At 47.2% G+C, this 21,966-nt stretch overlaps 1 protein-coding gene across 1 annotated transcript in view; it reads right to left on the reverse strand.

Annotated features, from left to right (window-relative positions):
* Nucleotides 1-21,966, reverse strand: part of LOC115472243 (lysophosphatidic acid receptor 6-like) — a 111,178-nt gene that overhangs the window by 8,518 nt on the left and 80,694 nt on the right. The window lies entirely within an intron of this gene.

A 21,966-nucleotide genomic window follows, 5' to 3' on the forward strand; every position in this document is an offset into this window, starting at 1 on the left:
TGTCAGCTGGGATCCTCCACTAGAGATGGCCAGAACTCCTCTCCGCCAAGCCCAGCAGGCAGCAGCAATTCCTCGAGCCACTGATGCCAGCACCCCATACATGCTTAGTTGTCAGTGGCTCCAGGATGCTGCCCCCATCTGCCAAGCTCGGTGGAAGGCAGCTCTGGCCAGCTTCGGAAGAGATCCCCAGCTGGTAGAGCTTGGGGATCCCCACTAGCTATAGCAAGGGTCAGGGCTGCTGTTAACCATGCTGGTGACCAGGGCAGAAAATAAAGAAGCCCCTCCCCAATTCCCTCTCCTCTCTAATCTCTTCATCTGCCGTTACAGTCACACTGACAGACCCTCACAAATTACAGAACAAGGGATCACAAATTAAAATAAAAATATGTAGACAAAATTGAACTGGGAACCTCAGCATGCACTGCAACACTGGAGAAAAAAAAAACAAAAGCGCATTTCCTTTTCTACTTAACACGATAAAAAGACATCCACCATGCACATTTCCCAAAGTTAACATATTCCATTTAAAACATTCAAAATAAAGTGATTTTTCTACCTTTATTGTCTGGACATTTTATTTTTCCATCATGTTGGTTCCAATTTCTCTTTCCCACTTTCCTGTCTTCTGCTAATTCTTCAAGCGGCTGTCCATTTGTCTTTTTTCTCTTGTCATTTCATTTCCTCACTGCACCTGCCTCTAAAATATTGATCTTTCTTTTCTTTCTTTTCTGCTTCTGTACACTCAAATTTCATCCTCTTTCTAAATCTTTTCCTTCAGATATCTATCACATTTCCATTTCCTTTCACCCACTAGCTCTCCCATTCCCCATCTCTCTCCTTCCCAGCCTATCATTGCTTTCCATCTTCAATCTATGCACCATTACCATATTTCTACCTCTGTAATCACTGTTCTCTCATTTATTTCCTTGCCATCTCCACTCCCTGGGCCTCTCCCCCATGCTTTCCACCATTCCCAGTGTCTCCCTCCCTCCACCCTTTCAGCCCAGCATCTGTTCCCTCTTTCTCATAGCCTGATATTGCCCTATTCCTTTTACCACCCGCATTTTCCTGTCCCATCTCTCTCCCCTCTCCTCCTCCATTGTTCAGCATTTTGCCCTTTCTCTTCCCTACCATCCATTGTCCATCTTCTCTCCCTGGATTCATCTTCCCTCTTTCTCCCCTCCCCCGCTTGTGCATCTCTCCTTTCCTCTCCTCCACCTTCATGTCCAACTTTTCTACCTCTCCCTGCCTTCAGCCCCTGGTCTAATATCTCACAACCCCCCCCCCCCCCCGCCCCGCCACACAGCATCTCTCCATATTTCCTTCCCCTCACCTCAATGCCATGTTCAACATTTCCCCTCTCTTCTCTCCCTCCTTTTCTTCCACTTCCATGTCCAACACTTTTTTTTTTCTCTCTGGTCCTTTACTACTACTACTACTTAACTCCTATGCAGCCTTTCCCTCCCTCTCTCCATCCCATCCCACCCCTATCCAACAATTCTCCCTCTCTTTCCCCTTGCAGCATCTTTCCATCCCTCCCCCCACATTGAACAATTATTCCTCCACCCCCATCTAGCACTACCCTGTCTCATTCCCTGCCCTCATCCCAAGTGCTCCTGTCTCTCCCTCTCTCCTTGATCCCTCAAGAAAACCTGCCAGCATGCTGTAGGTTTATTTCTCTCCCTCCTCCCACCCGCTGACATGCTGCACATTTTCCCCTCCCCTCCCCCCCCCAGCCAACCACTGCAATTTTTGCTCTCTCCCACCTCCCAGCCACCCGCCGTGACCCACCAGCGCGCTGCAGGCCTTCTTTCCCCTCACTCCCCTTCCACCTCCATCCATCGGCGATCTAATTCTGTAGCAGTGCAGCGGAGCCGAGCCGCTACGTGCCTCCTTCCTTCCGGCTGGCTTCACATTCTCCGACCCGTCCGAAGTTGAACTCTCTGAAGAGGAGGCGGGGCCAGCGCTGCGGTGGAAGAAGCATATTTTGTAACAGTGTGCGGCTAACACACAGCTGCCCGACGACGCGGATGACGGGAGGGAGCAAAACCTGCGTGCCGGCAGGTGGCTGGGAGGAGGGAAAGCAGAAGTGATGGTAAGCAGCAGCAAGGGAAACGTCGTTTGGGCTTGAGGTGCACCGTTGCTGGGCGGGCCTGAGCCCAAAGTGGGTGGGCCCAGGCCCACCCAGGCCCACCCGTGGCTACGCCCCTGCTGCATGGGCCTTACACAAGAATAACTCCTGATTTTTGTCTGAGATCCCATAAGCATTGCTTTTATTCAAAAGCACTCCCCTCCAGGAGGGAAGCAGTCTATGTCCCAATAGTTGTTCAAGATATTTCTGTAACATTTTCCAAAAGTGTTTTATTCGATCACATCGCCAAAATACATGCAAAAAAGTGTTATTATCTCTATGACACTTAGGACATTGAGCATCAGATATCCATCCTGCCCTTACTGCTTGTGATTGTGATATGTACCCCCTGTGAATTACCCTGTATTGACTCTCCTGCAGCTCCGCCCCTCCCACTTGTCTTGGTATATCTTTTATTAATTTTGCAAAATTTATTCCTTTCAGCTCATAGCCCAAGTCTTTGCTCCATGTCTTTTCAAGTAGGCATTGGGGGGGGGGGGGGGGGGGTTAAGGGACTCCAATACTTTATGTAAACTCGATATTGACACATGTCCGTGTGCATCCCCTTTCAAAAAATCTCGAAGCCTAGAGCCCAACCTCGTGCCTAGTGCATCTTGGTCCATACTGAACCAATAGTGATGCAATTGTCGATATGTGTAATAATCTTTAGTGGCTAAAGAGAATCTCTGCTGCAGGTCCGGAAAACTGTACAGAACACCCTCTTCATTCATTAAATGTTCTAGCAAAGTAATCCCCTGTGCCAACCATCTATCAAATAAACCCTTCTCCAGCCCCGGTGGAAAGTGCCCATTCCCTCGCAATGGGAGCTGATCACTAACATTGGGGTTATATTTCCAAGACTGCATAAGAAATCTCCAAGCACTTCTCAAAGGTTGAAGTAATACGTTGTTCCGAATGCTAAGTGGTAAGCTTTTTGTTTTTGCTTGTAATAAGAAATTCAAATGCCAAGGCCTAAATAGTGCCTGCTCCCAACTAAGTGGGGTATATTGATATATTGTGTTAAACAGCCAATCCCTAAGATGTCTCAGAAGGCATGCCTGATTATATCGTTTAATACAAGGTAATCTTAGCCCACCCCGTGCCCATCCATCATTCAAATATTCAAAGCGCATTTTGGATTTCTTCCCCCCCCCCCCCCATAGGAATCCCCTACAGATCCTATTCAGCTGTCGTAAATCTTTACTGATTAAATGTATTGGCAGTACCTGCAAGAGGTAGAGCCATCTTGGGAATATGATCATTTTAAATAGATTTATTCTACCTATTAATGATATCGGTAAATGGTTCCATCTTTCAAGAGAGCGTCTAGTATCCTGTAATTGCTTTTCTATACTGATTTTATAAAGTTTGGTGGTGTCCATTGTCAGACGAATTCCCAGATACCTAAAAGATTCCTCTGCCCACTTTAACGGTAACCGTCCCAGCCTATCTCTTAGTTGGTCTCTGTCACGTCCCTTGCCTGCTCGACGCTCCTCCCGACTAGGTCATCCCGCAGTATCATCTGAAAGGGACAAGGATCAGTCTTAGGAAAGGTCGGTTGTGGTTTCCTATTTTCTGGCAGCCGTCATCCTGGTTGGAGCAATGGTCGTGGCCATCTTGAGTAGCTCAAGGGGATCAGCCATCTTGGATACAGCATCTCCTAGGAAGCCATCGTAAGCTAACAAGATCAGGAAGGAAGCCCATATTTGGGCACAGGGCGGCTCCTCTGATGAGGGCAGCCATCTTGTGACAGCTGCATATGCTACTTAAAGCCCTGCCACCAGTTCTTCTTTGCTTCGGCTTCTATTCGGTTCCCTCAGTAGTGGCAGCGCTTCTGATGTTTCTTCTGAGTATTACCTGGTCCTGACTTCTGCTGGTTCCTGACAACTCTCTGCTCGCTGCCTGCCCCGACTTCTGCTGGTTCCTGACAACTCTCTGCTCGCTGCCTGCCCCGACTTCTGCTGGTTCCTGACAACTCTCTGCTCGCTGCCTGCCCCGACTTCTGCTGGTTCCTGACTTCTCTCTACCTACTGCTTGCCGGGACTTCTGCTGATTCCTGACTATTCTCTGCTTACAGCCTGCCTGGATCTCTGCTGGTTCCTGTTCCCGCACTACCTGTAGCCCGACCCGGCCGCCTGGACTTTCTGTCATTCGTGGTCAGTCCGTCAACCCCTGCGGTTCTGGAAGCCCTGTTGGCCACCCGCACCTGGGGGCTCAACCCCTGGGGAATGGCGGTCGCCGCAGGTGAAGACTTGGGGTTGCTCGGCTGTCCCTTGGAGGGCTGGTGTCTACCGTCATTTCTGCCCTCCAGCTGGACCTAAGGGCTCACAGGATCTCCATACAAGACAGTCTCCCTCCCTCTGCAAAACTTCAGACTTCTCTAAATTGAGCTTAAATCCAGAGAAGTCGCCATATTCTGTCATACACTCTAAGAGAGCCGTCAGTGATGCTTCTGGATAAATTACATGGGCTAGTAAATCATCAGCAAAAGCTGCTATTTTGAAAGTTTCTGTTCCCATCTGAACACCTTGTACATCGGATGTCTGCTGGATATTTCTTATCAATGGATCTAGGGTCAGAACAAATAATAAGGGCGACAAAGGGAGAAGACAAAATACCATTAACCCACACCTGGGCTTGTGGTAAATAGTATAAAGCTCGAATCGCCTCTTGAAAAAAATCCCTTTATACTATAGGCGTCTAAAGTTCCAAATAGAAAGCCCCATACTACCCTGTCAAACGCCTTTTCGGCATCAAAACTAACTAATACCGACGGCATGGCTTGTGTGGACGTCTTCTCCAATGTTGCCAAAATCTTTCTCATGTTTTTGGTAATAGTTCTGCCCTATACAAATCCCACCTGAGATTCCTCAATGATGTCTGGCAGTATTCGAGATAGGCGATTGGCTAAGACTTTAGCAAATAGTTTAGCCTCATAGTTAAGCAACAATATTGGCCTATAAGATTCAGGTTTCTGAATATCCCTCCCTGGTTTCGGGATCACTATGATCTGTGCTGTTCTTAAGGAGGTGGGCACTTGTTTCTCCTGCACTATGGTATTAAACATTGAGGTAAGAGGCATAGGTGCCGACTCCGTGGGTGCTGTGGGTGCTCAAGCACCCCCAATATTTTCAAACCTGCCCTCCTTGCTTTCCTGCTGCTCAGCCAGCGCTTAAAACTAATTTTACTGAACGGCAGTGAAAGAAGCAGAGTACATGCTCCGTATTCACCTTTCTTCTTCCCTCTCAGCTGTGCTCCTGCCCTTGCGTAAACAGGAAATGAGGGCGGGACCACAGCTGAGAGGGAAGAAGAAAGGTGAAGACGGAGCCGGCTGTACTCTGCTTCTTTCGTTCAGTCAGGTAAAATTAGTTTTAAGAGGTAGGGCAGGGAAGAAATCGCTGAACATTGATGCTGGACAGGGGACAGGGGAGAGAGGAGAGTTGCTGAACATGAGTACAGGGGAGGGCAGGGGGCAGGGGAGAGAGGAGAGTTGCTGAACATGGATACAGGGGAGGACAGGGGAGAGTGGAGAGTTGCTGAACATGGATACAGGGAAGGGCAGGGGGCAGGGGAGGGAGAAGAGTTGCTGAACATGGATACGGGGGGGGGCAGGGGACAGGGGAGAGAGGAGAGTTGCTGAACATGGATACAGGGGAGGACAGGGGAGAGAGGAGAGTTGCTGAACATGAGTACAGGGGAGGGCAGGGGGCAAGGGAGAGAGGAGAATTGCTGAACATGGATACAGGGGAGGACAGGGGAGAGTGGAGAGTTGCTGAACATGGATACAGGGGAGGGTAGGGGGCAGGGGAGAGAGAAGAGTTGCTGAACATGGATACAGGGGGGGCAGGGGACGGGAGAGAGGAGAGTTGCTGAACATGGATACAGGGGGGGGGCAGGGGACAGGGGAGAGAGGAGAGTTGCTGAACATGGATACAGGGGAGGGCAGGGGACAGGGGAGAGAGAAGAGTTGCTGAACATGGATATAGGGGGGGCAGGGGACAGGGGAGAGAGGAGAGTTGCTGAACATGGATACAGGGGAGGGCAGGGGACAGGGGAGAGAGAAGAGTTGCTGAACATGGGTACAGGGGAGGGCAGGGGGCAGGGGAGAGAGGAGAGTTGCTGAACATGGATACAGGGGAGGGCAGGGGAGAGGGGAGAGTTGCTGAACATGGATACAGGGGAGGGCAGGGGAGAGAGGAGAGTTGCTGAACATGGATGCAGGGGAGGGCAGGGGAGAGAGGAGAGTTGCTGAACATGGATGGATGGGAGGGCAGGGGAGAGATGAAAGTTGCTGTACATGGATGCAGGGGAAGGCAGGAGAAATGATGGACATGGATGGAGGGGAGGTAAGATAGGAGGAGATGCACATGGATGGAGGGGAGAGAGGGAAAATGCTGGACATGGATGGTGGGGAGGGAAGAGAGGAAGTGAGATGAACATGGATGGAGGGGCGGAGAGAAGAAAAATGGTGGACATGGATGGAGGAGAAGGAAGAGAGAGAGGAAGGAGTTGCATATGGATGGAGGAGAGTGAAGAAAGAGGAAGGAGAGGCATACTGACAGAGATGAGGGAAAGGGAAAAGAGGAGAAAAACTACACATGAATGGAGAAAATAGACGCCGGATGGAAAGAGGGAAGAGAGGGGGCAGATGCTGGATGGAAAGGAGAGAGAGAGGGGGCAGATACTGGATGGAAAGGGGGAAGAGAGGGGGCGGATGCTGGAAGGAAAAGGGGGAGAGAGGGGGTAGACGATGGATGGAAAGGGGGGAAAGTTAAAGATTGAGGAAAGAAGAAACAAGAGACTGGGACCAACACAATTAGAAACAGTAAACGGCCAGACCACAAAGGTAGGAAAAAATGAATTTTATTTTTAGTTTAGGATAAAGTAGTGTGGTAGCTGTATTAATAAATACAGAAAATGGAAGTAATGTTTACTGGACTAATTTTAATACAATTTTGACTAATGTTTGGAGACCAAACCCTCCTTTCTTGTGTCAGAACAGAATACCATAACAGCAGTATACTGTCCTGACCTGAGGAAAGAGGTTTTGGCCTTTGAAAGCTAATTGAAAAAAGTATTTAGTCCACAAAAATGATATCATATTTTCTATTTTTTGTTTTATTTGTATTTGTTAACCTATAGTATAGTGATTGAAATATGTCAGTTTTTGAAATTTGCATCTCTTTATATTTGCACAGTACAGGGGGATTGAGGGGTGGGACTGTTCAGGGAAGAAGTCCTGGTGTAGGTTGCAGGCAGCCTATGAATGGCGCTGCCACTGCCCAGGTGAAGACTGCCGTAGATATAATTTTAAGGTATGGGGGGGGGGGGGGGAGGGGGGACACTGCCTGTAAAAAAAAAAAAATTTTAGCACCCCCAATCATTTTGAAAAGTTGGCTCCTATGGTAAGAGGTGCTACTATTTCTTCTTTTAATAGTTTGTAGAATTCTCCTCTATACCAGTCCGGGCCTGGAGCTTTCCCCAATGGCCCCTGTTGTATAGCCCATGAGACTTCCTCTACTGTTATGGGAGCATTTAGCATGTCTAGGCTCTTTGTATCTATTTGCGGAAGATCCTGCACATGCAAATATATCTCACTGTCTAGCGGGGGTGGATCTGGAATGGCATATAATTTCTTATACTATTCCTGCATGATTTTATTAATTTGGATATCCTCATTTTCCAAGGTTCCTGTAGCTGAGTACAATGTATTTATTTTATAGGGGCCTTGCCGAGGTTTTGCTAATCTAGCTAACATTCTTCCACTTTTATTGGCATGCTTGTATAAATTATATCTATAATAGGCATAATGTTTTGTGCCCTGCTATGCAGCCTCTCATTCATGGTTTGCTGCAGTTCCAAAAGCTGGGCTTTTAGTGCTATGGTATGATGGCGTCCATATTCTCGCTGAACCCGTGTTACTTCCTTTTCTAACCGAAGCTGTTCCTTCTCCCATACCTTTTTCTGGTGACTTGTATAAGCAATAATCTCCCCTCTAAGTACGGCCTTGGCAGTATCCCAGTAGAGTATTGGAGTCGTCCTGTGTACCTGATTAGTGTCTTGAAATTGCTTATATTTTTAAAGTATGAATTCTCGAAAACTCTGATCTTTATATAGCCGAATAGGAAATCGCCACTGAAATGGGCCAGGATCTCCTTCTGATGTTTCCCACATTACCGTTACCATAGCATGGTTTGATATTTTGATAGGGCCTATTTCTGCTGCACGAATTTTTGTAAATAGGGGTCGAGAAATGAATATGTAATCAATCCTTGACATGGTGGTGTGTGCGCGAGACAGATGAGTATAGTCACGCTCTGATGGATGCAGGGTTCTCCACACATCCACCAGGTCAAGGACCTCACTCAACATTCCTATGCCTCTGGAGTCCGCTCCCAATCCCCTTTTCTCCCCCTGCGACCTGTCCAGTTTAGGGTCTCTCACTGCATTGAAATCTCCTCCAACCAACAGGGGAGTTCCTTCAAAACTTATTAAATGGCACAAAAGTTGTTTGTAGAACACCTTGCTATATGTATTGGGAGCATAGACATTACACAGGACAACAGGTTGACGTTCTACTGTTAAATGTGCCAGTACAAATCTGCCCTCCTCATCAGCAATAATTTTGTGTGTCATAACATGAACCCCTTTCTTAATCAAGATTATGACCCCCGCATTTTTAGCCTGTGCCGGAGATTCATAATATGAGCCCACCAACCAGCAGCATAATTTCTCATGCTCTTTGGCATTTAACTGTGTTTCTTGAAGCATTGCTATTGAGACCTGTTGTTTATGAAGTGCTTGGAGTATTTTCTGTCTTTTTATCGGCGATGAGATCCCTCCCACGTTCCAAGTCTCTACTTTAAGGGTCATCACGTATGATCTTTAGACCTAGACTACAGGATCCCAATATCTTTGCTAATTGGGCAGGAGGGGCATCCCAGCCTATACCCCCACCACCTGTGCCCAGACAGTGTTCTACAAGAATATGCTTTCCGTGTCATTTCTAAGATGTTATCGACTTTCTCCTGTTCTCCTTGAACCATGAAATGTTTGCTCCTCAATGTTCCCCCCTCTGCCCTCCCCCCATCCCCTCCCTGGCGTCCCCGCCTCTCCCCTTGCCTTGCAGCACCCATGAGCTCTACTTCCGTCCCTCCCTCCCCCTGTCGTACCTCCTTCCCCTTACTCTTGGACCTCCTGGGCACCTAAGGTGCTCGACTTCTGTGTCTCCGATCGGGGACTCCCTTTAACAAATGTGTCGCAAATTATGTAACCGTGTGCCCCCCTTTGTACAACACAACTTTTATCACTTTAACTCCATCTCAGCATAAGATTTTTTCATCTCTTCTACCTGTATTTACTCAGGATTCCCATCTCACCAACACAGTCTATTTGTTTTTAGACAGACTCGGTCTTTCTCTCTCCATCTGGTCTGCAAACACCTGGGCTGCCTCCACAGTCTCATAGAACTTCACTGCTCCATTGTGCTGGACCCGTAATTTCGCTGGATACAATAGGCCAAAACGGATTTGCAATTTATGCAGTCTACCACAGACCTGTGAATATTGCTTACGCAGGAGAGAGACTTTAGTGGAATAATTCCTGAGCGCTATGAGGATCTCCATTTTGTGGTGGTAGTGTAGCAGCTGCGCTATGACCACCCTCAGCCATTCATTAGGGGCTTTCCTGGGTCCCAAACGATGTGCCCGGTCTATTTTAAGGAGGCCTGCTGTGCTTGCGGTGGGCAGTAGCTTAGCTAACCAGGATTCCAAATATTCTCTCAGATCACCGTCCTTTATAGATTCTGGTATTCCTACCAGTCTGATGTTATTCCGTTGAGAACGGTTTTCTAAATCATCCACTTTATCTTCCAAAACTGCTATTTTTCTTGTAAGGTCTACTATGGCTGTGGAAGATTCCTGCGTTGATGTTTCCACTTCTCCCAGCCGCTGCTGGACATCCTGAAAGTCTTTTGTAAAAGTTGTAAACTGGTGATCCATGCCATCCAGCTTGTCAATTATTTGTTGCAGTTAGTGATTCATGGTGTCTTCCACCGCCATCTTAACCTCCACCACGATTTCCGAGGCCCATGCAGAACTCACCGATGGTGACGGCAGTGAGCTTTTCTCCGCCATCTTGGAGCCTCTTCCTTTGGATTTTTCCGGCTCTTTTTTGGATCCACGGGTCGCCATACACAGTATAGTAAAGTAGCGCTTTTGAGATGGCTTTTTTCGGTGTCTAGGAACTTCCCAAGCTTCTGCAGTAAAGTATAAGACAAGTTCTGCACCACTAGTGTAGCCTACCTGCTGGGATTTTAAGTGCTGTACTTCACCCACAGTTCTTCCTCGGCTAAATTTAGATTAGTTGAAGAAGGATGCCCCTGTCTCTTTAAATATTCATGCTGTACTCTCAAAACCAAATTGCCTTGCTTGCAGCTGAGCTTTTGTTATTCTTTAAACGTTCTGACCCTGCTGCACCAGCTCTGAGCTCTAGTTACAACGGATTACATAAATTATGCTGCTGTTTATCCACTCTGTTAGTCCCTCCGACCCCCACTTTCAGTTTTGCTTGCTACGACACCAGCTCTCTTGTTATCCGTCCCCCCCTGTCCTGGATTCACCCTTGTTCTTTATGGAATTCACTCTGTCAGCAGGCTGGAACTGTTTTCGGTCTGCTCTTATCTTCTGACCAGAGAGTGCTCTTCGTTCCAGTGTCTCTTCGGTGCTGGTCGTTCGCCTCGTGGTATGGGGGAGGGGTAGATCGCTGCTGCCGATTCTCCTCACTCTGCTTTCGCCGCTGCTTTGTTTCCAGGGGTCGGATCTCCTTCTCGATTACCTCCCCGCGGTTTTCCTCCAACTATGCTGTGGTGGGGTAGGCAACATCGGTTTTCTTCAGAGTTTACGATCGTGACTGTGCAGAGCTCAGCTTACGGCGGCCATCTTGGCCAGCAGCTCCGCCGGAAGTCTAGCCAGCTAACCGTTAATATTCAGCACAAGATAGCTAGTTATCTCTGCTGAATATTCGTGGTCAATGCCGAAAAGTTAATCGGATATATCGCCAAAATGTTAACCGCCAATATTCAGCACTGACTGGCTAAGTTTAGTGGGCAATTTGGACTGCATAAGTAGCAGTCCTATCTTGGTCTGCTATTAACTTAACCAGCCAGCGCTGAATAGTCAGTTAACTGGTTTAGTTAGTGCTGGCCAAAAGCCACACAGATATTCAATGCTGGTCACTAAAAACAGATCAACATTGAATATCCTGGGTCAGCGCCAACTGCAGCACTTATGCGAGCTGCCTCCTGCTGGCTGAATATTGGCCACTTTAGGAATAACTGAAGCCTGGCTAGATAAAACAGGGGGTATAATTATGCCCAACACGTTTCAATATCCAACATCAGCCAAGACCAGAGAGACAGGGTAGAGGGGTAGCAGTCCTGACTTAGGGGATGCTGATTCTGTGCTGTTTGATTGTGTTCCAGCTAACTGAATCAGCATCCATTTTAATCTAGCTAAAAGAAAAGAAAACAATCTGGCTGCTCATAGTTTGTCAACCATCTCATAATAACACATCTGTGCAAGATCTCTATCTGATTACAAAGGTGACCCTGAGTTTCCCTAAATTGGTGATCATGGGAGACTTTAATCTATATATTGAAACCCCAGATACCACCACAGTTTGTCTTCCAACCCATGTTGGAGAATATAGATAAAATTAGATTTGGAGTTTTGCAAGGTGGTCACCATCCCAGAGCACCAAGATAATACTTCTATCATGGGCAGACCACTTTCTAATCAAATTTTCTCTTAGTGACTACCTGAAGCAGTTGGCTCCTTCCAGACTTTGTAAGGAAATTAGAAACAAGAAACATCTGACTGCTGAGAATTTCCTATAGACTATCCCCATATGGGTGTAAAGAAACCTAAAGATTGATATATGGAATACACACTTAGTTAAGATCCTAGAGAAAACTGCACAACTAAAAAAAAGTCTTATGCCGCACTCACAATTGTTCATCTTGGTTCTCTCAAGAATTTTGGTTCCTTAAGCACAAGGACAGAAACTGGAAAGGAGATGGCATAAATCTCACATGGATGAGAACAGGCTAAACTGTAAGAAACTCATGACACCAAGTCTTCTTAGTAATGTGGTAACAAAATGAACTCATTACATAAGGTATGTGATATTTCATATGTATACCTGATCTTGCTTTGTTCTTGCCATTTTCACACCATAGGCTGTAGAAGTCTGCCCAGCACTGTCCTTGTTCTAAAATTTCTGAAGTTGTGGAAGCCCCTGAAAAGCTCCATTCCAGTCCATCCAAGTCTATTCAGCCACAATCAGGTCTGCCCAGCACTGGCCTTGTTCTCCAAGTTTTGAAGCTGAATCTGTCCAGCCACTTCAGAGCACAGACTAGAAGTCTCAGCAGTACTAGCTTTGCTTCCCAATTAGCAGTATTGCTACCTAATCTTTTTTTTTCCTTTATTTGTTTTATTCTCAATACAAAATTGTTGTACGTAACAGAGAAAGATATGTAATACAACAGCTCATTCATCAAACAAGTATACACAGCTGCAATAATTAAGTAAACCCGTACATAAACTTGTGCAATATGTTGTCCGTTGTAATAAGGAGCCCCTAATCCTTCTGTATTACGTTTTCATTTTACCCCTATCATCTAATCACACATAGTCCACCACCAATCATGCATGTCCATCCACAACATCCAACCCCTTGCACCCTCATAACCTAAATCCCCCCTCCTCCCTCCTAGCCCAACCTGTTTAGACAGGAAGCCCACAAATAAGCATATTGGCGATTGATCAATTTAGGGGAACTACGAAAACTCTGGATTTCGTATTTGCCTACCTCCCTCATTTTGGCCTTCCACAGCTCCCCCGTTATCCTTTCCAAGGATATCCAATAGTGCATGATAGTTTTCCGAACCAACAACGACACATAAATAAGTCGTCGTTGTGGGAATCTAAGTCCTTGAGTCACCAATAAGGATTGATCCCCCAATAATAGAGTCGCATAGTCCCACTCCAAGGTTCTATGTACTGTAGCATTTAGGACAGAAAACGCCTCATTCCAAATCCCCAGAGCCGGGCACTCCAAAAAGGAATGGAGGAGATTCCCCCCCTGCTCCACCGCATTTACTATATCGTCATTCCACAATCCCATAACAGCCCCCTTCGCCCTAGCGATATATGCTCTGTGTAGAATCTTATTTTGTGTCTCCTGTAGATCTGCGGCCTTGACCATTCTATAGATAAGGGAAAAAAGTTTCCTAAAATCTATTCCTGTGTACTGAGTCCCATGATCTTCATTCCATTTATTCACCAATATCTCCATACCCCCCATGGGCCTATTCATGGCTAATACCCTATACCAAGTGGACAAGCTGTTGGCCTTGCTAGGTATCTGTAATAAGATTTTATCCATCAGGCCCCATGTCCACCCGTCACCATACTTCCCCCTCAGAGAGGACCCATAGTGTCGAACCTGCAAATATTGTAACAAGTTATAGTTTGGGACCTCCCATTTCTCCTTTACTTGGTCGAAGGTGAAGAAAATCCTCTGTTCTTCATCCACAAGCTGACCCAGAATCCTACATCCTCTATCTCCCCATTTAGAGAACACCGAATATCCCAATCCCTCTGGAAATGCTGCATTACCCATCATGCTAAGATACGGGGAAGCATCCGGGGATCGTTGTTGTTGTCGTCTCCACCATATCCACGCTCTCCGCAGTGGTTTTAAAAATTCTAATTTATTAGTGATCCGAGGATTCCCACTAGTGCCGAAATGAAGTAAATTAAGAAAAGTCCATGGGTGGCTCCAATCTTCAAACCCTTCCCTAGGTAGAAATCGCGGACACCCCCCTACTCCCTCATAAATAAGTCGCAGCATTGCCGCCGCATTATACCAACGTAGATCCGGTAAACCCAGGCCTCCCCGGTCTTTGGTTAGGGATAATTTGGCTTGCCCAATGCGTGCCCCTTTCCCCCGCCATACAAAAGTTCCAATAAGGGACCTAAACATTCACTCTTCCTTCCAAAAAACACACATCGGGGCTACTTGTAAGGGGTAAAGGATTTTTGGGAGTATGACCATCTTCACGAGAGCCACCCTGCCCATCAGCGATAGAGGCAGGTCCTTCCACTTGTCACATAACTGTTTAATTCTACCCAGGACCTCAACTACATTTCGCTGGTAAAATACAGTGGCACTGGTACTCAAAAAAATGCCTAGGTACTTCATTGCCCCCCTCATTGGTTGAATTGGAAGTCCCACCATCCCTGGGTCCTCCCGCGTCCCCGATAGTGGTAGTAATTCCGATTTAGCATAATTCACCTGCAACCCTGACAAGTCCCCGAACTCCCATACCAGATCAAGTGCTCTCCATAAATCTCTAGGTGCATTGGCCACATATAGTAATATATCATCCGCATACAAATTCACGCGTAGCTCCCTGCTGCCTACTCGAATTCCTCGTATATCTTCACTAGCTCGAATTTGTATAGCCAGCAGTTCTTGCCAATAAGAAAAGGAGTGGCGAGAGTGGGCAACCTTGTCTGGTCCCCCTCTGAATTGGGAAGCTATCGGTCAACTTACCATTGACCAGCAATCTGGCCGATGGATATGTATAAAGTGCCTGAATCCAAGATGCATAAGCCCCTGTAATGCCGAACCGCCCCAAGACTCCAAAAAGATAAGGCCAGGATATGCTGTCAAAGGCCTTTTCCATGTCAAGGCCTACAATGGCTTCCAAACCTCCTTTCCCTTTGTGCTCATGAATAGCCATTAACGCTTGCATGATATTCATAGATGCGTATCTCCCTGGGACAAATCCTACCTGGTCCTCATGAACTAGGGTGTGAATAACCTGATTAAGGCGGCGTGCCAAAATAGCTGCCAAAAGCTTCACGTCTTGATCCAGCATGGGGCGGTAAGATCCCACCTGTCCCGCGTCCTTACCCGGTTTCGGCAAGAGTACTATATGGGCCACGTTGGCGCGTATGTGGGTTCCCCCCTCTACCAACTCATTAAACCAATCTTTCAAAGGTGTAGCCACCAGGTCAGACATTATACGGTAATACTCGAGCCCAAACCCATCCGGGCCCGGTGCCTTTGTCAATTTTAAAGCCTTGATTCCCAATCGAATTTCCCCCTCTGAAATGGGTGCATTGAGGTGCATTCTATGCTCTGCCGTTATACAGGGAACCCGCAGCTGCTGAAAAAAATCCTCGCACTGGGTATGGTCAAAGTCTCGGGCTTGATACAGAGAACTATTTTGAAATTTGTTTATTGAGTTTCACATAACATAACAGTGAATACATTTGCCCCTAGACATCTGTGCTCCTACCTGAAAGGTCTTCTACCACTGCAAGTAAACACAAATTTAACTAACTATAATGAAATACTGCAATTTTGCTATTATCTAGTCCGTCCTTGCTTCTTCAAACTGCTTGGTAATCTCATTATGAGGCACTTGTTGCAACTCCAACTAACCTATAGAGCCCCCCCACCCTATCTCCTCCACCCCCAGGGAAGGGCCCTTGAGAGTTTATGCTTTCTATGTCCATATGTCCAGTTTACATGTTCAGGATACGCTCTCTGCCTCCTGGGGGAATGGTCTGCTAGAATGGGGTCCAGATCTTATAGAAATCTTTCTTGGTGAATCCCCGGTCCCCTTTGTAATCTGCCATTCTTTTTTCAAACCTCATATAATCTATCATCAAGCCACGCCACTGTTGCAATGTTGGTTCTTTATTTGTAATCCATTCAGTGAGTATTAGCTTTTTTGCTGTTATAGTTGCCCTGTGGATAAAGCTTTTGAATCCTGCTGGGAGGGGGCGCACCAACACCGGCTGCCCAAACAGCATCTGAGGTCCCTTCTTCTAGGTCGCCCCCCACATCTTGGATGTCGACTATGTGAGAGAGTTCCAAAATCTCTGGACGCCGGGACACACCCAAAACATGTGACCAAGTGTCGCTCCCTGCGCCCCACACTTAGAGCAAGCTCCATCTGGGGAAACTCCCATATGAAATGCCCTCCTTGGGGGGATATGGGTCCGCATTACGAATCTGTAATCCATTTCTCTATACAAGACCATCTTAGAGGAGTTAGGTATCGCGTATATGAACTCTTGTAAATCCCGTGGTGTCAAATTCGTGCCCAAATCCTCGTTCCATTTCTGGGATAAAGACTTGTAATCCGGCTCTTCTGTCATGTCTCTTAAATGCCGATGGTGCATTGTCAAAGACACTCTGCCCTGGGATTGTAAGGAGTAGGCGGATGAGATTTCCTCCTGTACATCTTCCGTGAGGCATTCCCAAGGCAGGCTTTTAATGTAATGCGCTAATTGCCAATAGTGGAAGCGGTCTGTCGACTTAAAGGAAAATTGAGCCCGAAGATGTTCAAATGTCCTCAGTTGCCCCTCTTCTGTTAAAACATGGTATAGATACACCAGACCATTGCGATGCCATCTGTGGAAGGCTCCATGCAAGGATCCTGGCGGGAAATTCGGATTATCGCAGATCGCCAAGAAGGGAGTAACACTCCCATTAAAATGATGCTGTCTGCAGACCCATCTCCAAACTGCTCGTGCTGTGGGCAATATATACGATTCTGTCAAGACCTGAGGGATTTGACCCCCTCCCATATGCAGTAGGCAACTGAAATGTATTCCTTGTGTTAGGGACGTCTCCAGCGGGGTGTCCGAAAATTCTGAAGTGGCTCTGTACCAATCGGAGATGTGACGCATGCCGCTGGCTATGGTGAGATATCTCATACTTAGTAGGCCCAAGCCTCCGCACTCACGTGGGATTTGCATTATTGTAATTGGAAGTCTTGCTTTGCGCCCTCTCCACAAAAATCTCTGTATGTGTCTGTTTAGATGTTTTTCATCCTCTTGTTTGAGAAAAAGTGGAAGAGTCTGGAACACATATATCCATTTGGGTGCTATCATCATATTGTAGACTGCAATGCGGCCCATTAAAGACAGAGGGTAGTTCTCCCAAAGCCGAAGCTTTGTACGAGTTGTCTCAAGCAGAGGTTCCACGTTTTCTTGGTACAATCGCGTCAAGTTCCGGGGAATGTGGGTGCCCAAGTATTTTATCTTGTCCTCCACTCTTGTCAGGGGACAGGTGGTTCCCGGCCGCCCCCTATCTGGGTACACCTCCATAACCAGGGACTTTTTGATGTTTAAGGTAAAGCCTGAGATTTGACCATATTCCTCTATAAGTTGCAGTGTCCGGTCTAAAGCCTCTGAAGGATGGGCGGTCGCAATCAGCAAATCGTCTGTGAATGCGAGGGCTTTAATTATTTCGCTCCCTACCCGCACACCCGGGATTTCTTCTGTTTTTTTAAAGCCCTCAATAAGGGCTCCAGGGATAGTATGAACAGGGCTGGAGACATGGGGCAGCCCTGTCTAGTACCTCTGGCGATCTGAAAGGATTGGGCGCAAACTCCATTTACTAACACTGAAGCCATCGGTCCGGTGTACAGCGCCCCTGTGGCCCTATAAAACCACCCCCCAATACCCATGTACCTTAAAACTGTGAACAGGTATTTCCACCCCACCTGATCAAACGAGGTTGGCGTTTCTGACATTTGGGCTGTTGTCATAGCGAGCAATAGTCTGCGTACATTCCCAGCCGCCTGTCTGGACTTAACAAATCCCACTTGTTCCTCTCCCACCACCCTTGGCAATATCTTGGTCAGGCCGTTGGAGAGGATCTTTGCTAGAATATTCAGGTCAACGTTAATCAGGGAGGGCTGGTTTCCCGGGTTTTTGGATCAGGGTAATGGATGCTGTGTTTTCATGTTTTGGGAAATGGCCTGTGTTAACCACCTGCTCATAATAGGCGCTGATCACTGGGATGAAGGAGAAGGGCAAAGCCTTATAAAATTTGCCAGTGAACCCATCTGGGCCAGGCGCGGACCCCGCGGGTAGTGACTTTATTACCTCCTGTATTTCCTTGGCGTCTAAGGGTGCCTCTAGTTCCTCTTGTTCCCTTTCGGTCAATTTCGGTAACCCTGCCCCCTCCAGAAATTGATTTATCTGCGCTTCATCTGGATCTTTACTAGATTTGTATAATGTTGTGAAAAATTTTGTGAGGATCTGGGATATTTCTTCGCTCTTGTTTTGGATGTTCCCTTGTGCATCTCTGAGTGCTAATATTGGTTTACGGAGTCCCCAAGCTGTGACTAATTGTGTTAACATCGCTCCTGCTCTACTGCCATATCTGCGGAATTTATGCTGTTGAGAGGCCATATATCTTTGCCCCCGTTCATGTAACAATGCATTAAGCGTTACTGGTATAGCTCTCAGTTGGGCGTCTAATGTATTGGGCCTTTGCTTTCTGTAAACTTCGTTCTAGTCTCACTATTGCTACAGTCTGCTTTTTGTTTTTTGCATGGGCAAAGGCAATTATCTCGTCCCTTAGTACAGCTTTGGCTGCACTCCAGAGCAATTCGGGCTGATCTGAATGCACTCTATTGTTATGGAGATAATCTTCCCACTTCTGTCTAAGAAATTCTGGAAATTCACTATCCCGTGACAATAACCTGGAAATCGCCAGTTACGAGCTTGTTGATAGAAATTTGGTACCTCTACATCAATCCACACCAGGGAGTGATCCACTTTCTCCTCCGGGCCTATCTCAGATGCCAGCACCCAGGGGAAGGCTGGTTGAGCAATAAAAATATAGTCAATTCTGGAATACGTTCCATGGGCCCTGGACAGGTGGGTGTAGTCGCGTTCCCCGGGGTGCAAACACTGCCACGTGTGTATTAAATTTAGGGCTCGTTGAAAGTAGGAGAGTGCATGTGCCTTGGGCCCCCCTCTCAAAGCCGCCCCTGGGTTTGAGCAATCAACACTAGGGTCCACAACCAAATTGAGATCGCCCATCACTAAAAGGTGAGCAGATTTATATGGGAGGCACATCTGTACTAAGTTTGGGAGGAACTTTGCATCATACACATTGGGCCCATACACTTCCAATATTAGAAAGTCTCTTTGCTGCACCCAGAGTCGTACCAGATTATAGCGTCCGTTTGTATCTGCTTTTATTAACTCCAACTTCGTGGCCAGCCCCTTACGAATCAGCACTGCCACCCCAGCTTTACGGTCTCCAGAGGACGCTGCATGAATGTCACCTACCCACTGTCTCTTTAGTTTATCATGTTCTTCGCTAGTGAGTCTGGTCTGAAGGCACCCTATGTCAACTTTGTGGCGCTTAAGGCTCGCTAAGACTTTTGTCCGTTTTATTGGGGTGGAAATACCTCCCACATTCCAGGAGGCGAACCTTACAGACTTAATGTTGTGTTTTTCCTATGGGAAATTGCGTTCTAACTCTTCTTAAATTTTGCCTCCTCGGACGCCCAGCCTCGCCCAAGGGTACACTGGTGTCACTGCTTTCCCCGCCTCCTCCTTTCAGCAAAGGGTACACCCTTACAATACAACCTACATTGGACATTACTAGTGGCCTTCCCTCTCTTGTTTTCCTTAGGTCCCTTTGGTGACTAAACCTTTCCTTTTCCCTTCCCCCTCCCCCCCCCCCTCCCTGCTGTTCCCCTCGAATCTCCAGTCTATCTCCACTCTGGTGCCTACGGGAAGGATAGAGGGATCAATGATGTGGGTTCTCCCCCTCCACCACCAATTTTAATTTGTTAAATATTGCCCTTTACCTCCAATATAGTATGACAGTTCCCTGGCTCCGATGTCTCCCAGCTCAGTTCACCGTCTAATTCCCTTGGGGCTATTCTGGTGGTTATTAATATTTAAGTTCTCAGCCATCCAGTCTTCTGCTTCTTTTGGTGATTGAAAAGCATGCCATTTGCTCTGGTAGTTGACCCGCAGAGTAGCCGGGTATGTCATTGTGAATTTCTGGTTGGCATCCACAAGTGATTGGCACACCCTCCCGTAGGCCCGCTGTCTTTCTTGTAAAGCAAGGGAGTAATCTTGAAAAATTTTTACTGGTGATCCTTCGAAAGTCAATGAGTCATGTTTCAATCGTGCTCCTTTTAAGATTTCCATTTTGTGTACAAAATTGTGGACTTTAATCATGACCACTCTGGGTCTCTGGTCTGGGTTGGCCTTCCTGCCTACGCGGTGGGCGCACTCTAGGCAAATTGCCCCAATGCTGTCAGCGCAAATTCTGCCTGAAGCCATTTTTCCAATACGCTAGGTAGCGAGCGCTGTGTTACCGTTTCTGGAATGCCGACGATTCGAAGATTATCTCTTTGTGAGCGATTCTCGAGATCATCCAATAGCTGTGTTTGTTTTTGCACTGTCCGTCTCAATTCTTCGAGTTCTGTTGTCGTTCCGGCCTGTTCGTCTTCGGCGGCGGACACCCTCTGTTCCAATTTTCCAGTGCATCTCGTCGTGTCTGCCAGCAAATTCTCCATCGCCACCAGTTTGCCAGAGAGCTGCTGTAGCTCCGGTTGCAGGGCCATTTTCACAGCCTCCGTTAGTTGTTGTAGTTGCGGCAGGGAAAACATCGCCTCCTGCCCTTCAGGCAAAAGGCTCGCCGCCATCTTGGACTCCGAGACGCGGGGCCTGTCCGCCTCTTTTTTGATCGATTTTGGTGGCATTTTAGGTTCCAATCTCGTGACGAAATGGTCCATGCACTCACGGATCCCTCTCGTCATGTTTCTTTGTTGATGGAGGTCGGGTCAGCACTCTAGGGCGATGGGGAGGAGGGTTCGGCCTAAGAGAGGAACTTTCCTGCTTCCGCTCCTCTCAGCACATCACGTGATCCTCCTCGATACAGAGAACTATAATATTGTACAAACTGCTGACGAATGTGGTCTTCTGTGATATACTCCCTTCCGGCATCATCCCTAATCCCTGAAATAAATTGTTTCTTACGAGAGGGTCTAACTAAGTTGCCCAACAGCTTGCCCGTTTTGCTGCCCCACTTAAATAAGCGGAGCCGTTGAAAATATATATCCCTCTCCGCCCGTTGGGTCAGGAGCTCAGTTATCTGTGTCTTAACCTGTTTCAGCTCCATCCTAAAGTGAGCTATATGTTGGCGCCGTAGCTGATGATACTCTCTGGAGAGGTGCAGGAGTTCTGCCTCCCTCTGTTTCCTTTTCCCAGCTGTGTAAGCTATAATGTGCCCTCTCATGACTGCTTTCGAAGCTGCCCAGTACGTTTCGGGTGTGATATCTGCTGTCTGATTATATTGCTTATATTCCAACCATTTAACTCTTAAATATTCGTGGAATTCTTTATCATTACATAGTAACATAGTAGATGACGGCAGAAAAAGACCTGCATGGTCCATCCAGTCTGCCCAAGACAAACTCATATGTGTATACCTTACCTTGAATTTGTACCTGTCCTTTTCAGGGCACAGACCATATAAGTCTGCCCAGCAGTATTTCCCGCCTCCCAACCACCAGTCCCGCCTCCCATCACCGGCTCTGGTACAGACCGTATAAGTCTGCCCTCCCCTATCCTCGCCTCCCAACCACCACCCCCTCTTCCCCCCAACTGCTCCACCACCCAATTTCAGCTAAGCTTCTGAGGATCCATTCCTTCTGCACAGGATTCCTCTATGCATATCTCACGCATGTTTGAACTCCGTTACCGTTTTCATCTCCACCACCTCCTGCGGGAGGGCATTCCAAGCGTCCACCACCCTCTCCGTGAAAAAATACTTCCTGATATCTTTCCTGAGTCTGCCCCCCTTCAATCTCATTTCATGTCCTCTCGTTCTACCGCCTTCCCATCTCCGGAAAAGATTCGTTTGCGGATTAATACCTTTCAAATATTTGAACGTCTGTATCATATCACCCCTGTTCCTCCTTTCCTCCAGGG

The sequence above is a fragment of the Microcaecilia unicolor genome, chromosome 6 (assembly GCF_901765095.1).
Source record: "Microcaecilia unicolor chromosome 6, aMicUni1.1, whole genome shotgun sequence".
NCBI lineage: Eukaryota > Metazoa > Chordata > Amphibia > Gymnophiona > Siphonopidae > Microcaecilia > Microcaecilia unicolor.